The following is a 14,432-nucleotide window of genomic DNA, read 5'->3' on the forward strand; positions in this document are numbered from 1 at the left end:
AAACAAGTAAAGTCTGCCCATTTTGTGCCGTCGATTTTGTGTTAATGCCTAGTATTTATACAAAATCATAATTTAAAGGACTTCATTCCTTCATTCACTTTGGAAATTTGGAATTGCAGCACATCAAATTTTGCCTGGGAAGAAAAGTAGATTAAATAAATTTAATAAGTCTTACTACTTCCCATTAAATAAATTAAATACGTCTTACTTGTTCCCACTCCTTTACAAAAAAGTAGTTTAAAACGAGGTCCCTTCACTCAACCTTTAACCCTATTTATTCACCTTCTAGGCTAAGTGTTAAAGGCTAAGTGTTAAAGGCTAAGTGTTAAAGGCTAAGTGTTAGAGGCTAAGTGCCAGAGGCTAGGCGCCAGAGGCGAGTTTTTGTGGGCTGAAGTTTTAGTGGGGTTAGTGTGAATACAATCCAAAAGAATACAACAGAATACAATACAATAGAATATAATACATAGATTAAATTCAATAGCTCTTACTACTTCCCATTAAATAAATTAAATACGTCTTACTTGTTCCCAATCCTTTTCAAAAAAGTAGTTTAAAACGAGGGCCCTGCACTCAACCTTTAACCTCAACCCCGCACGTCACATTGTGTTGTATCTGTGAATGTTGGTTGTGGCCAAATGATAGTTTTCTTTCATTCGTTTAGGTTCCACGGTGTTTGTTGGCTATGTTTTCCACTGTCAGAAGGATGAAAATACAAAGTACAACGCTTGGACGTGGGCGAAGACGTCACCGGTGAGTCCTTCCTTCCTATTTATTTACCTTCTAGATGCTAGAGGCTAAGTGTTAGAGGCTAAGTGTTAGAGGCTAAGTGTTAAACACAATACGAACAACACAACGATACTGCACTGAAAAACACGATACCGCACTGAGAAACACGATACCGCACTGAACAACACGATACCGCACTGAACAACACCATGCCGCACTGAACACCATGCCACACTGAACAACACCATCCCGCACTGAACAACACCATGCCGCACTAAACAACACCATGCCGCACTGAACAACACCATGCCTCACTGAACGACACCATGCCGCACTGAAAGACACCATGCCGCACTGAACGACACCATGCCGCACTGAAAGACACCATCCCGCACTGAACACCATGCCGCACTGAACAACACCATCCTGCACTGAACAACACCATCCCGCACTGAACAACACCATGCCGCACTGAACAACATTATGCCGCACTGAACATTATGCCGCACTGAACAACACCATGCCGCACTGAACAACACCATGCCGCACTGAACAACATTATGCCGCACTGAACAACACCATGCCGCACTGAACAACACCATGCCGCACTGAACAACACCATGCCGCACTGAACAACATTATGCCGCACTGAACAACACCATGCCGCACTGAACAACACCATCCTGCACTGAACAACACCATTCCGCATTGAACACCATGCCGCACTGAACAACACCATCCCGCACTGAACAACATTACGCTGCACTGAACAACACCATGCCGCACTGAACAACACCATGCCGCACTGAACAACACCATTCCGCACTGAACAACACCATGCCGCACTGAACAACATTACGCTGCACTGAACAACACCATGCCGCACTGAACAACATTATAACGCACTGAACAACACCATCCCGCACTGAACAACACCATGCCGCACTAAACAACATTATGCCGCACTGAACAACACCATGCCGCACTGAACAACACCATCCTGCACTGAACAACACCATTCCGCATTGAACACCATACCGCACTGAACAACACCATCCCGCACTGAACAACACCATCCCGCACTGAACAACACCATGCCGCACTGAACAACATTATGCCGCACTGAACAACATTATGCCGCACTGAACAACACCATGCCGCACTGAACAACACCATGCCGCACTGAACAACACCATGCCGCACTGAACAACATTATAACGCACTGAACAACACCATCCCGCACTGAACAACACCATGCCGCACTAAACAACATTATACCGCACTGAACAACATTATGCCGAAATGAACAACACCATGCCGCACTGAACAACACCATGCCGCACTGAACAACACCATCCTGCACTGAACAACACCATCCCGCACTGAACAACACCATGCCGCACTGAACAACACCATGCCGCACTGAACAACACCATGCTGCAATGAACAACACCATCCCGCACTGAACAACATTATGCCGCACTGAACAACATTATGCCGCACTGAACAACATTATGCCGCACTGAACAACATTATGCCGCACTGAACAACATTATGCCGCACTGAACAACACCATGCCGCACTGAACAACACGATCCCGCATTGAACAACACCATGCCGCACTGAACAACACCATCCTGCACTGAACAACACCATCCCGCACTGAACAACACCATGCCGCACTGAACAACATTATGGCGCACTGAACAACATTATGCCGCACTGAACAACACCATGCCGCACTGAACAACACCATGCCGCACTGAACAACACCATGCCGCAATGAACAACACCATCCCGCACTGAACAACACCATGCCGCACTGAGCAACACCATGCCGCACTGAACAACACCATCCCGCACTGAACAACACCATGCCGCACTGAACAACACCATTCCGCACTGAACAACACCATGCCGCACTGAACAACATTACGCTGCACTGAACAACACCATGCCGCACTGAACAACACCATGCCGCACTGAACAAAACCATCCTGCACTGAACAACACCATGCCGCACTGAACAACACCATGCCGCACTGAACAACATTATGCCGCACTGAAAAACACCATCCTGCACTGAACAACACCATCCTGCACTGAACAACACCATGCCGCATTGAACAACACCATGCCGCACTGAACAACACCATCCTGCACTGAACAACACCATCCTGCACTTAACAACACCACCCCGCACTGAACAACACGATCCCGCATTGAACAACACCATCCCGCACTGAACAACACCATGCCGCACTGAACAACACCATTCCGCACTGAACAACACCATGCCGCACTGAACAACACCATGCCGCACTGAACAACACCATGCCGCACTGAACAACACCATGCCGCACTGAACAACATTATGCCGCACTGAACAACACCATGCCGCACTGAACAACACCATCCCGCACTGAACAACACCATGCCGCATTGAACAACACCATGCCGCACTGAACAACACCATCCTGCACTGAACAACACCATCCCGCACTAAACAACACCATGCCGCACTGAACAACATTATGGCGCACTGGACAACATTATGCCGCACTGAACAACACCATGCCGCACTGAACAACACCATGCCGCACTGAACAACACCATGCCGCACTGAACAACACCATGCCGCACTGAACAACATTATGCCGCACTGAACAACACCATGCTGCACTGAACAACACCATGCCGCACTGAACAACACGATCCCGCATTGAACAACACCATCCTGCACTGAACAACACCATGCCGCACTGAACAACACCATGCCGCACTGAACAACACCATTCCGCACTGAACAACACCATGCCGCACTGAACAACACCATCCTGCACTGAACAACACCATCCCGCACTGAACAACACCATGCCGCATTAAACAACACCATGCCGCACTGAACAACACCATCTTGCACTGAACAACACCATGCCGCACTGAACAACACCATGCCGCACTGAACAACACCATGCCGCACTGAACAACATTATGCCGCACTGAACAACATTATGCCGCACTAAACAACATTATGTCGCACTGAACAACACCATGCCGCACTGAACAACACCATGCTGCACTGAACAACATTATGCCGCACTGAACAACACGATCCCGCATTGAACAACACCATCCCGCAGTGAACAACACCATGCCGCATTGAACAACACCATGCCGCACTGAACAACACCATGCTGCACTGAACAACATTATGCTGCACTGAACAACACGATCCTGCATTGAACAACACCATGCCGCACTGAACAACACCATCCTGCACTGAACAACACCATGCCGCACTGAACAACACCATGCCGCACTGAACAACATTATGCCGCACTGAAAAACACCATGCCGCACTGAACAACACCATCCCGCACTGAACAACACCATGCCGCATTGAACAACACCATGCCGCACTGAACAACACCATGCTGCACTGAACAACATTATGCTGCACTGAACAACACGATCCTGCATTGAACAACACCATGCCGCACTGAACAACACCATCCTGCACTGAACAACACCATCCTGCACTGAACAACACCACCCCGCACTGAACAACATGATCCCGCATTGAACAACACCATCCCGCACTGAACAACACCATGCCGCACTGAACAACACCATTCCGCACTGAACAACACCATGCCGCACTGAACAACACCATGCCGCACTGAACAACACCATGCCGCACTGAACAACACCATGCCGCACTGAACAACATTATGCCGCACTGAACAACACCATGCCGCACTGAACAACACCATGCCGCATTGAACAACACCATGCCGCACTGAACAACACCATCCTGCACTGAACAACACCATCCCGCACTAAACAACACCATGCCGCACTGAACAACATTATGGCAAACTGGACAACATTATGCCGCACTGAACAACACCATGCCGCACTGAACAACACCATGCCGCACTGAACAACACCATGCCGCACTGAACAACACCATGCCGCACTGAACAACATTATGCCGCACTGAACAACACCATGCCGCACTGAACAACACCATGCCGCACTGAACAACACGATCCCGCATCGAACAACACCATCCTGCACTGAACAACACCATGCCGCACTGAACAACACCATGCCGCACTGAACAACACCATTCCGCACTGAACAACACCATGCCGCACTGAACAACACCATCCTGCACTGAACAACACCATCCCGCACTGAACAACACCATGCCGCATTGAACAACACCATGCCGCACTGAACAACACCATCCTGCACTGAACAACACCATGCCGCACTGAACAACACCATGCCGCACTGAACAACACCATGCCGCACTGAACAACATTATGCCGCACTGAACAACATTATGCCGCACTAAACAACATTATGTCGCACTGAACAACACCATGCCGCACTGAACAACACCATGCTGCACTGAACAACATTATGCCGCACTGAACAACACGATCCCGCATTGAACAACACCATCCCGCAGTGAACAACACCATGCCGCATTGAACAACACCATGCCGCACTGAACAACACCATGCTGCACTGAACAACATTATGCTGCACTGAACAAAACGATCCTGCATTGAACAACACCATGCCGCACTGAACAACACCATCCTGCACTGAACAACACCTTTCCACACTGAACAACACCATGCCGCACTGAACAACATTATGCCGCAGTGAACAACACCATGCCGCACTGAACAACACCATGCCGCACTGAACAACACCATGCCGCACTGAACAACACTATGCCGCAATGAACAACACCATCCCGCACTGAACAACACCATGCCGCATTGAACAACACCATGCCGCACTGAACAACACCATCCCGCACTGAACAACACCACCCCGCACTGAACAACACGATCCCGCATTGAACAACACCATCCCGGACTGAACAACACCATGCCGCACTGAACAACACCATTCCGCACTGAACAACACCATGCCGCACTGAACAACACCATGCCGCACTGAACAACACCATGCCGCACTGAACAACACCATGCCGCACTGAACAACATTATGCCGCACTGAACAACACCATGCCGCACTGAACAACACCATCCCGCACTGAACAACACCATGCCGCATTGAACAACACCATGCCGCACTGAACAACACCATCCTGCACTGAACAACACCATCCCGCACTGAACAACACCATGCCGCACTGAACAACATTATGGCGCACTGAACAACATTATGCCGCACTGAACAACACCATGCCGCACTGAACAACACCATGCCGCACTGAACAACACCATGCCGCACTGAACAACATTATGCCGCACTGAACAACATTATGCCGCACTGAACAACACCATGCCGCACTGAACAACACCATGCCGCACTGAACAACACCATGCCGCACTGAACAACACGACGTCGCACTGAACAACACGACTCCGCACAGAACAACACGACGCCGCACAGAATAACACAATACCGCACAGAACAACACAATACCGCACAAACAGTTTTAGATAATATTACGTCGCAGTCATGTGACGCGGACATGACGTCAATAGGCGGAACTCACGGCAAAATTATAATCCGTGGGCGTGGCTTGCAACAGGAAGTAGGAAAGCGGCAGTTCTGGCAAACAAGACACAGCGGTTAGTAACACGATGACTAACAAGGCAAATATTTTTGTTTTCAGCTTGCAACTTGACCGTCTAGAGCGTACAAGGTAATTACAACTGTTTTTTTTTAGCCCTGAAAAGCGAGGGAGTGTGGCGTTTGGGAGGAATGTCGAACTCGGCGTCTGCTTCCAGCCACAGACGCCAAATTTCGACGATTATTTCGACTGGTCAACGGTTGTAAATTATTGCGTTGACTAAAAACTTTATTTAACTCTACTCTTAACTTTGCCGTTTCAGATATGCGGGTATTACACCGCGGAAATGACGTCAATAGGCTGAACTCTCGCCAAAATTCAAATCTGTGGGCGCAATGGCCTTGAGCGAGACACCGGATACAAACACGACGATTATCAACAGAAATATCTTTATTTTCTGCTTGCAAGTGGACCGTCTAGAGCGTACACGGTAAGTACAACTCATTGTGTTTAAAAAGATTTACGTTTGTGTAGTTTGCGTTGCGTTGTATCTGTGAATGTTGGTTGAGGCTAAATGTTAATGTTTAATTTCATTCCTTTAGGTTCCACGGTGTTTGTTGGCTGTATGTTTTCCACTGCAAGAAGAGGCTCGTATCATTGACCAGCAGGAGCTACAATGGTGAGTACCCCTTTCGTCTTCCATTTATGTTAAACACTTCCTATTTCATGTCTAACAGTACTCGATTTAACAAATAACCATAAATAAATACAGTGTGGGCAGTCACGTTAACATATGTGATTATCCTGCCTAATATGTTTATCACAAATATGTCACTAATCACTAATATGTTTATTTGTTTATCACAACACCTTTGGACCTTCAGCAATCGATTATTTCCCTTCATCTACATAGAGACAGAACGATGGTGTCTTAAACATCTCATTCATTTCACCAAATAACTTCACGCAGGTGGATAACGGCCGTCTCGGTCACGCTATGTTGCGTGATGCAGTTTTGAAGAACCAAATGCATTTATTCAATGAATAAGTCAAGCTAGTTCTATGTTTATGATGTTGTAAGTTACGGTACCGATTGAAGTTGAGTTCGAAGCCAGTGGAAAACAGCGCTGCGTTTGTGCTCTCCAGGTACAAATGTTGTGATCTCTGACTGACGACCGGGCGAGACTCGAGTAAGAGATGTCCAAACGAGCTCCGGCAGGGCGGGCCAAGGCGGAGCGAACGGACGCCCTTCAGGCCGCCAATGACGAGCTGAGAACCAAACTGATGGACGTCCAGTTAGAACTTCAGCAGGAGAAGAACAAGGTGAAAACCTCAACAGACAGACACTGCCTGCCTCCCTGCCTGCCTCCCTGCCTGCCTCCCTGCCTGCCTCCCTCCCTCCCAGTTTTCCCGATGTAGATTAGACATGCGTGTGCCATGACTGTGTCAGCCTACATCAACAAATGCACCGAGGACGTCAGCACCACTAAGAATATCATCACCCGGGGCAACCAACGACCCTGGATGACTGAGGAGGTACGTCAAACGCTACGAGCGCGGAACTCTGCCTTCAAGTCTGGCGACAAGGAGACACTGAGGACAGCGAGAGCCAACTTGAACCGTGCCATCAGGATAGCGAAGCGAGACCGCAGTCGAAAATTTCAGGATCGTTTCCACGACGTCAAAAACATCAGGAGTATGTGGCAAGGCATACGGGCGATTACAGACTACAACTCACCCTCCCCCCCCCCGGTGGGTGTAGTTGATGCTGACTTTCTAAATGGTCTAAATAACTTCTTTGGGAGGTTCGAGGCACTAAACGGCACTCCAGCAGTTAAAACTGTCCCCCATCAGGAAGAGGAGGTACTCTGCCTTGACTCCGCCGATGTGTTGAAGACCCTGAGGAGAGTCAACCCCTGTAAGGCCCCTGGCCCCGACAACATTCCTGGGCGTGTGTTCAGGGAATGTGCAAGTCATCTGGCTGGGGTCATCACAGACATTTTTAACACCTCGCTGGGCCAAGCCACAGTGCCGGCGTGCTTTAAGACTGCCTCCATCATTCCGGTGCCGAAGAAACCTCAAATCACCTCATTTAATGATTACCGGCCTGTTGCACTGACTCCGGTTATGATGAAGTGCTTCGAAAGGCTGCTTAAAGGTCACATCGTTTCCAGACTCCCCCTATTATTTGACCCGTTCCAGTTTGCCGACCGGCAAAACCGCTCCACTCAGGACGCCATCTCCTCCGTTCTTCACCTGAGCCTGGCTCACCTGGAGGAGAAGAACACCCATGTGCGGAGGCTGTTCCTGGACTTCAGCTCAGCGTTTAACACCATCATCCCACAGCATCTGGTAGGAAAATTGGAACACCTGGGCTTCAACACCCCCCTTCGCAACTGGCTGCTAGACTTCCTCACCAACAGACCTCAGTCAGTCCGGGTCGGACAGAACACCTCTGATGTCATCACCCTCAGCACAGGCTCCCTTCAGGGCTGCGTCCTGAGCCCCCTGCTGTGCACCCTGATGACACACGACTGCGTCCTCAGGTTCACCACCAATCACATCGTGAAGTCAGCAGACGACACAACGGTGGTGGGGCTCATCAGAGACAACAACGACCTGGACTACAGAGAGGAGGTGGAGCAGCTGGTGGGCTGGTGCAGAGAAAACAGCCTGATCCTGAATGAGGAGAAGATGAAGGAGATCATCGTCGACTTCAGGAAAAAACAGCCTCACCACGCTCCACTGATCATCAACAGCTCAGCTGTGGAGGTGGTCAGCACCACCAAATTCCTGGGGGTCCACATCACAGAAGACCTCACCTGGACTATGAACACTACGGCACTGGTCAAGAGGGCACAGAAGCGCTTGTACTTCCTGCGGAGGATGAGGAGAGCCCACCTGCCCCCACCCATCATGAGGACGTTCTACAGGAGCACCATAGAGAGCATTCTGACAAGCTGTCTCTCTGTGTGGTGTGGAGGCTGCACCGCCTCCGATTGGAAGAACGTGAGGAGAGTGGTGAGGACAGCAGAGAGGATCATAGGGGCTCCTCTTCCCTCCATTCAGGACATTTCATCTCAGCGCTGCATGTCCCGTGCCCGTAACATCATCAATGACCCATCACACCCCCACCATGGACTGTTCTCCCTGCTGCCCTCTGGGAAGAGGTTTGCAGCATCCGCTGCAGGTCCACCAGGTTCTGCAACAGCTTTTTCCCTGCTGTCATCAGACTGTTGAACACTAGAACTGTTGAGCTCTAAACTGAACTCTGCATCACACATTCACAGAACTGTACTTTATGACACTACGGACCTCTATCTTGCACTATCTCGCACTACCAACTTTACTGAACTTGTATAAACCCTTTAAATAGAAGTTTAATACATGGTTTAGCATTCCTCTGCACACTCTTGAATACTGTTTTGCCTACTTGCACTATTGCATAATTATCACTGCTGCACTTTATACTTATTTTTAATATATATATATATATATATATAGTATATATGTATATATATATATTTTCATAGGATATGTTACTTCTATTCAACTGCAATATCACTACTTTGTTGTAAGACGTATGCAACGGAATTTCGTTTTGTATGCACCATGTGCAGACAAGATGACAATAAAGTTTGTCTAAGTCTAAGTCTAAGTCATGTCAGGTCAGCTGTCTGGAGAGAGAGAGAAGTCAGGACCTGCGGGCGGAGCACCACCGTGCCACCGCCGCCATGACGGAACTCAAAAGCAAACTCCATGAGGAGAAGCAGAAAGAGTTAGCCATTACCAGGGAGACATTACTGCGGCAGCATGAAATGGAGCTGATGAGAGTGATCAAAATCAAAGATGGAGAGATCCAGCGACTGAATGCCTTGGTCCTCAGCCTGAGGGACGGCTCCATGGACAAGGTGATCCGCTCTATCCGTGTCTGACTATCCGCACGCCACGTCGGGCTTCGATGCGGCCGCTACCGTATTGTGTAGCTTGTCCCCAGTAAGCGTCGCGGCGCTCCGTTGCGGTCTCAACGGCCCGGTGTGGCGCAATGTCTGCTCAGGTGAGGAGGGGGGGCGCTTTGCTGGCGGAGGTGGAGGAGACGCGGCGGTGTCGGGAGACCGAGCGGTGTCGCCTCCACCAGGAGCGCGGAAGAAGCCCTGGCAGCGGCCCAGCAGGCCTGGCAGTCCCGAGCGGCCGAGCTCCGATCGGCTCATCACCAGCATCGGGAGGAGCTGAGCCGAACCAAGAGAGACTGCGAGAGGGAGATCCGCCGACTGGTAGGACTGATCAGATGCGCGGTGCGTGGCTATGTTCCCAATTTCGTTGTATACCTGCAGTGCAATGACACCTAAGGCATTCTATTCTATTCTATTTCACAAGAAGAAAATGTCCGGTTGCTCGCTTCGCTTTTGTCACAGCAAAGGTGTTCTAGTCGATTCCAGAAAAAAATTGGCCGGTTGCTCTCTTTGTTTTTGTCACAATTCTGGCAAATGAGTTTGCCCGCCTGCCTGAGCGCTCCCCGTTTGTACATCCAGACGGATGAGATCAAGCTGAAAGACAGAGCGGTTAGTGTTTTGGATGAAGCCCTGGGGCCGGCCACGTCCACCGCCTTCAGCTGCAGACTCAGGCTGCCGAGCAGCAGATCGCTGCCCTGAGGGATTCCCAAAGGGCGGGCCTAAACTACCCTGGAAGTGGGGTCAACGCCGCTACTAGCAATCCTCTTCATTGCGTAAGCCACCTCATCACACACTTGCAGTACGCATGACTTAGTTCGTTGCTGGAGGAAGGTAGCACAAAAACAGTTTTGAACTTTGAACGAGTGCTTGTGTGTGTGTGTTGCGGGGCGTTTTCAGTCTCAGGAGGATCGGGACACGCGACGGTTTCATCTGAAAATCGCTGAGCTCAGCGCAGTCATCAGGAAACTGGAGGATCGAAACGCCCTGCTTTCTGAAGAGCGCAATGAACTGGTAATTTATTGACGGCACGCTTGAAGGTTTGCGCTACGTTTGATGCGCGCCATCCAGCGAGGCACCCATTGCGCTTGCTTATTAGTTGAGCGGCGCGGCGAGTCGGTTGCCTGGTAGATGTCTTTTATTGGGAGCCAAAGCCACGATTCCGTTCAAACCGATGCAAAAGGAATGGATACGTTCTGGCCCGCGTGTTGTGCGTCTTTCACATCCCGCACTTCATGCTTGCAGCTAAAGCGACTGAGAGAAACAGAAAGCCAGTTTCTGCCACTCCTGTACAAAAACAAACGCCTGAGCAGGAAGAATGAAGAACTCTCGCTGGTGCTGTGTCGCCTTGAAAACAAAGTGCGCTTTGTCACCCAGGAGAACGAGGAGATGGCAAGCTTGGTAAGTCGACGCGGACAACGGCGGCGTGCCAACAGAGTCCACTGCATTTGTGTTCCACAGAGAAGGCCTAGTTCGCTCAATGACCTGGACCGCGGTTGCGGCCAGCAGGACGGTGAAATGGAGTTCCTTCAAGTTGTGGAGCAGCGGCACATCATCGACGACTTGTCCAAGGTCTTCAGGCAGGCGACTCGGTGCACGTACGGCAGCGCCGCGCTCGCTCGCTGTCGCCAGGAAACCTTTTCCGTCCAAAGCTTGGCCGGCGGCCGCCATCCAAAAAATTGGCCCCTTAAATTCCGACCTTTCAAGCAGGAGCATTGTGCGCACGCGTTTGAACACGCTTTAGACTTGTTTTGCCGTTTTCAGCAGCTCAAAGCTCCCGTTTTGTCAGCGCCTTTGCCACTCGCTGTGCGCTGAAAACGACGGACTTGCCCGGCTGCTCAGCCCGTCAACCATGAGCCGCGAGCGCGACGTCATTGTCCGTAGGCAGCTAGTGGCAAAATGCACCCTGTTAGAGTTGCGCTCGCTCCAACTTATTTTGCAAGAACCACACGGGAGACAAGTAAGTTCTTTTGGACACCTGCAGGTGGAGAGTCCATCCGTTGTACGAATGAAGTCTGACTCTCGGCTCCTGCACGAGCATTTTAATTAAGAGAAACAGGGTGGGTGTAAGAGTGGATTGAATAGAGGAAGCCCTTGACCTCTAGTCAAAACATAGCAAGGGGTGTTTTACGACTTTGTGTAGGAAGGGATAAGCGATAGGGATAAATAAGGGATAAATAATATTATTTATTACAGGTCGCAGTCAAAGTCAAAGCAACACAATGGTACGATAAAGATAATCTGGAAAACCCTGACACACCCTGTAGTTGTCACTTTTGGAAAAGACGAGCGTCCCTCCAATCATCGCCGGTGACGTGTTTTTCAGGCTCTGGAGACAGGAGCTCATGTCAGAAATGTCATTGTGAGTCGCGTTTGTTTCTGCGCCGGAGCCGTTCGTTCCCTTTGCATCCAAAGAATCTCAAAGGCGGATTATTTGTGTCGACAGGAGAGAGATTTGCTGCTACGATACCGACGTCGAGAATCTCTGAGGAGGAACAAAGCGTGAGGTCCTGCAAGGTGAGTCTGTTTGTTTGCGGCTGCTTGGTGTTGCGCAAGATGAAATGGCCTTTTTCTCGCTATCGTTCCTCTCGTCGATTCATCGTGAGGTGTCGCTTCAGTTTGTTCAGAGAGATGTTTGCTTCCGCGCCCGCAGGTCATCGAAACATTTTACGGCTACGACGAAGACGTGTTGGTGGACTCGGACGGATCGTCCTTGTCTTTTCACACCGACAGAACCCCCGACACGGAACCCGAAGAGGTAGCCCGCCATTTCTGCCAGCGTATTGGCACCAAACATTCCTCTTCAGCCTGGAATCGGACTCGTCTTTGCGTCGCGGGTGCTTTGTCGCCGGTCTGACTGATTCTGGTACTAGTGCTGTGTTGCATTGGTGTGTGCATGAAGAGGCGGAGCTTCGCTACCGCCAGCTGACGCAAGAATATCAAGCGCTGCAACGAGCCTACGCTCTGCTAGCCCAGACCAGCGAAAGGGGACTACGACGCCGAGAAGGAGATCAAGGTGGCGCCCCTTCCCGCAACCCCCGGCCGGGTCGCAGCCTCCCCGTTCTCACCCAGCCTCGGGTGTTCTCTGGTCTGAAAGGAGGAGGAGGAGCCTCCCTCCTCCTCCTTTCAGACCAGAGAAAAGCTGATGGTAGAAATGGGTCACTATCAAAGCAGAGTAGCAGATCTGGAGTCAGCGCTGAAGCAACAAGGACAGGTAAGCTCATCAATGAGCACACCTTTTTCTCAGACAAAATAGCTACATTCTTCAGTCACTCATCCGTCTGGCATTACTGGACCAACCCCCCCCGAACGTGGCTGGGAAAATGCGGAGAAAAGCAAATGTCATTTTCCAGTCAACCAAAGAATTTGTGGATGAAAATGACACAACATTCCAAAGCTGTCCACGCGTTTGTCTCTTCTAGAATGTCAAGTGGGTGGAGGAGAAGCAGCTGCTGCGTCAGAGCAATCAGCAGTTGGCCGAAAAGGTGACGGAAAGAAAGGCGCTGGGCGGAGTCGCTTGGCGTCACACCTGTCGGGAAGCCCCGCAGATGAGGTCTGACTGTCTTTTCAGGTCAGGCGGATGGAGGCGGAAGAAGCGCGTCTGAAAGAGCACATCCAGGATATCCGAGACCAAAACGAACTGCTTGAGTTCCGCATCCTGGAGCTGGAGGTGGGAAGACTCGCACAAGCGTGTTGAGGCCAGAGATGTGACGGACGGACGGACGGACGGACGGATGCATGCCTCTGCCTTTCAGGAGAGGGAGTGGCGCTCCCCCGTCTTGAAGTTTCTGCAAGTCCGTTTCCCAGACGGCCTCAGCCCTTTGCAGATCTACTGCGAGGCCGAGGGCGTGAGCGTACGTAAGGCGTCCCTCGCAACCCTAACCTTAACCCGAGGTCCCAGAACACCTTACATTGCTCCTTGCGCCTTTCCCCCGGACATCGTCATCAGTGATCTGATGAAGAAGCTGGACATCCTGGGCTATAACGCCGTAAGTGTATGTCGAACTCCTTATGTTCGCACTCCACGAGACTCGGCGGCTCAAATGTGACTTTTGGAAGGCTTTGCGCTGAAAGAAGCTTGTTGACGCTGTGCCTTTGGGCTCTTGCAGAATCTCACCAACGAGGAGCAGGTGGTCGTGATTCACGCCAGGACCCTTCTCACCCTAGCCGAGAAGGTAACGCGCACG

This window comes from Syngnathus floridae, unplaced genomic scaffold, assembly GCF_059516105.1.
Source record: "Syngnathus floridae isolate MCC-2025c unplaced genomic scaffold, RoL_Sflo_1.0 HiC_scaffold_48, whole genome shotgun sequence".
Lineage (NCBI taxonomy): Eukaryota > Metazoa > Chordata > Actinopteri > Syngnathiformes > Syngnathidae > Syngnathus > Syngnathus floridae.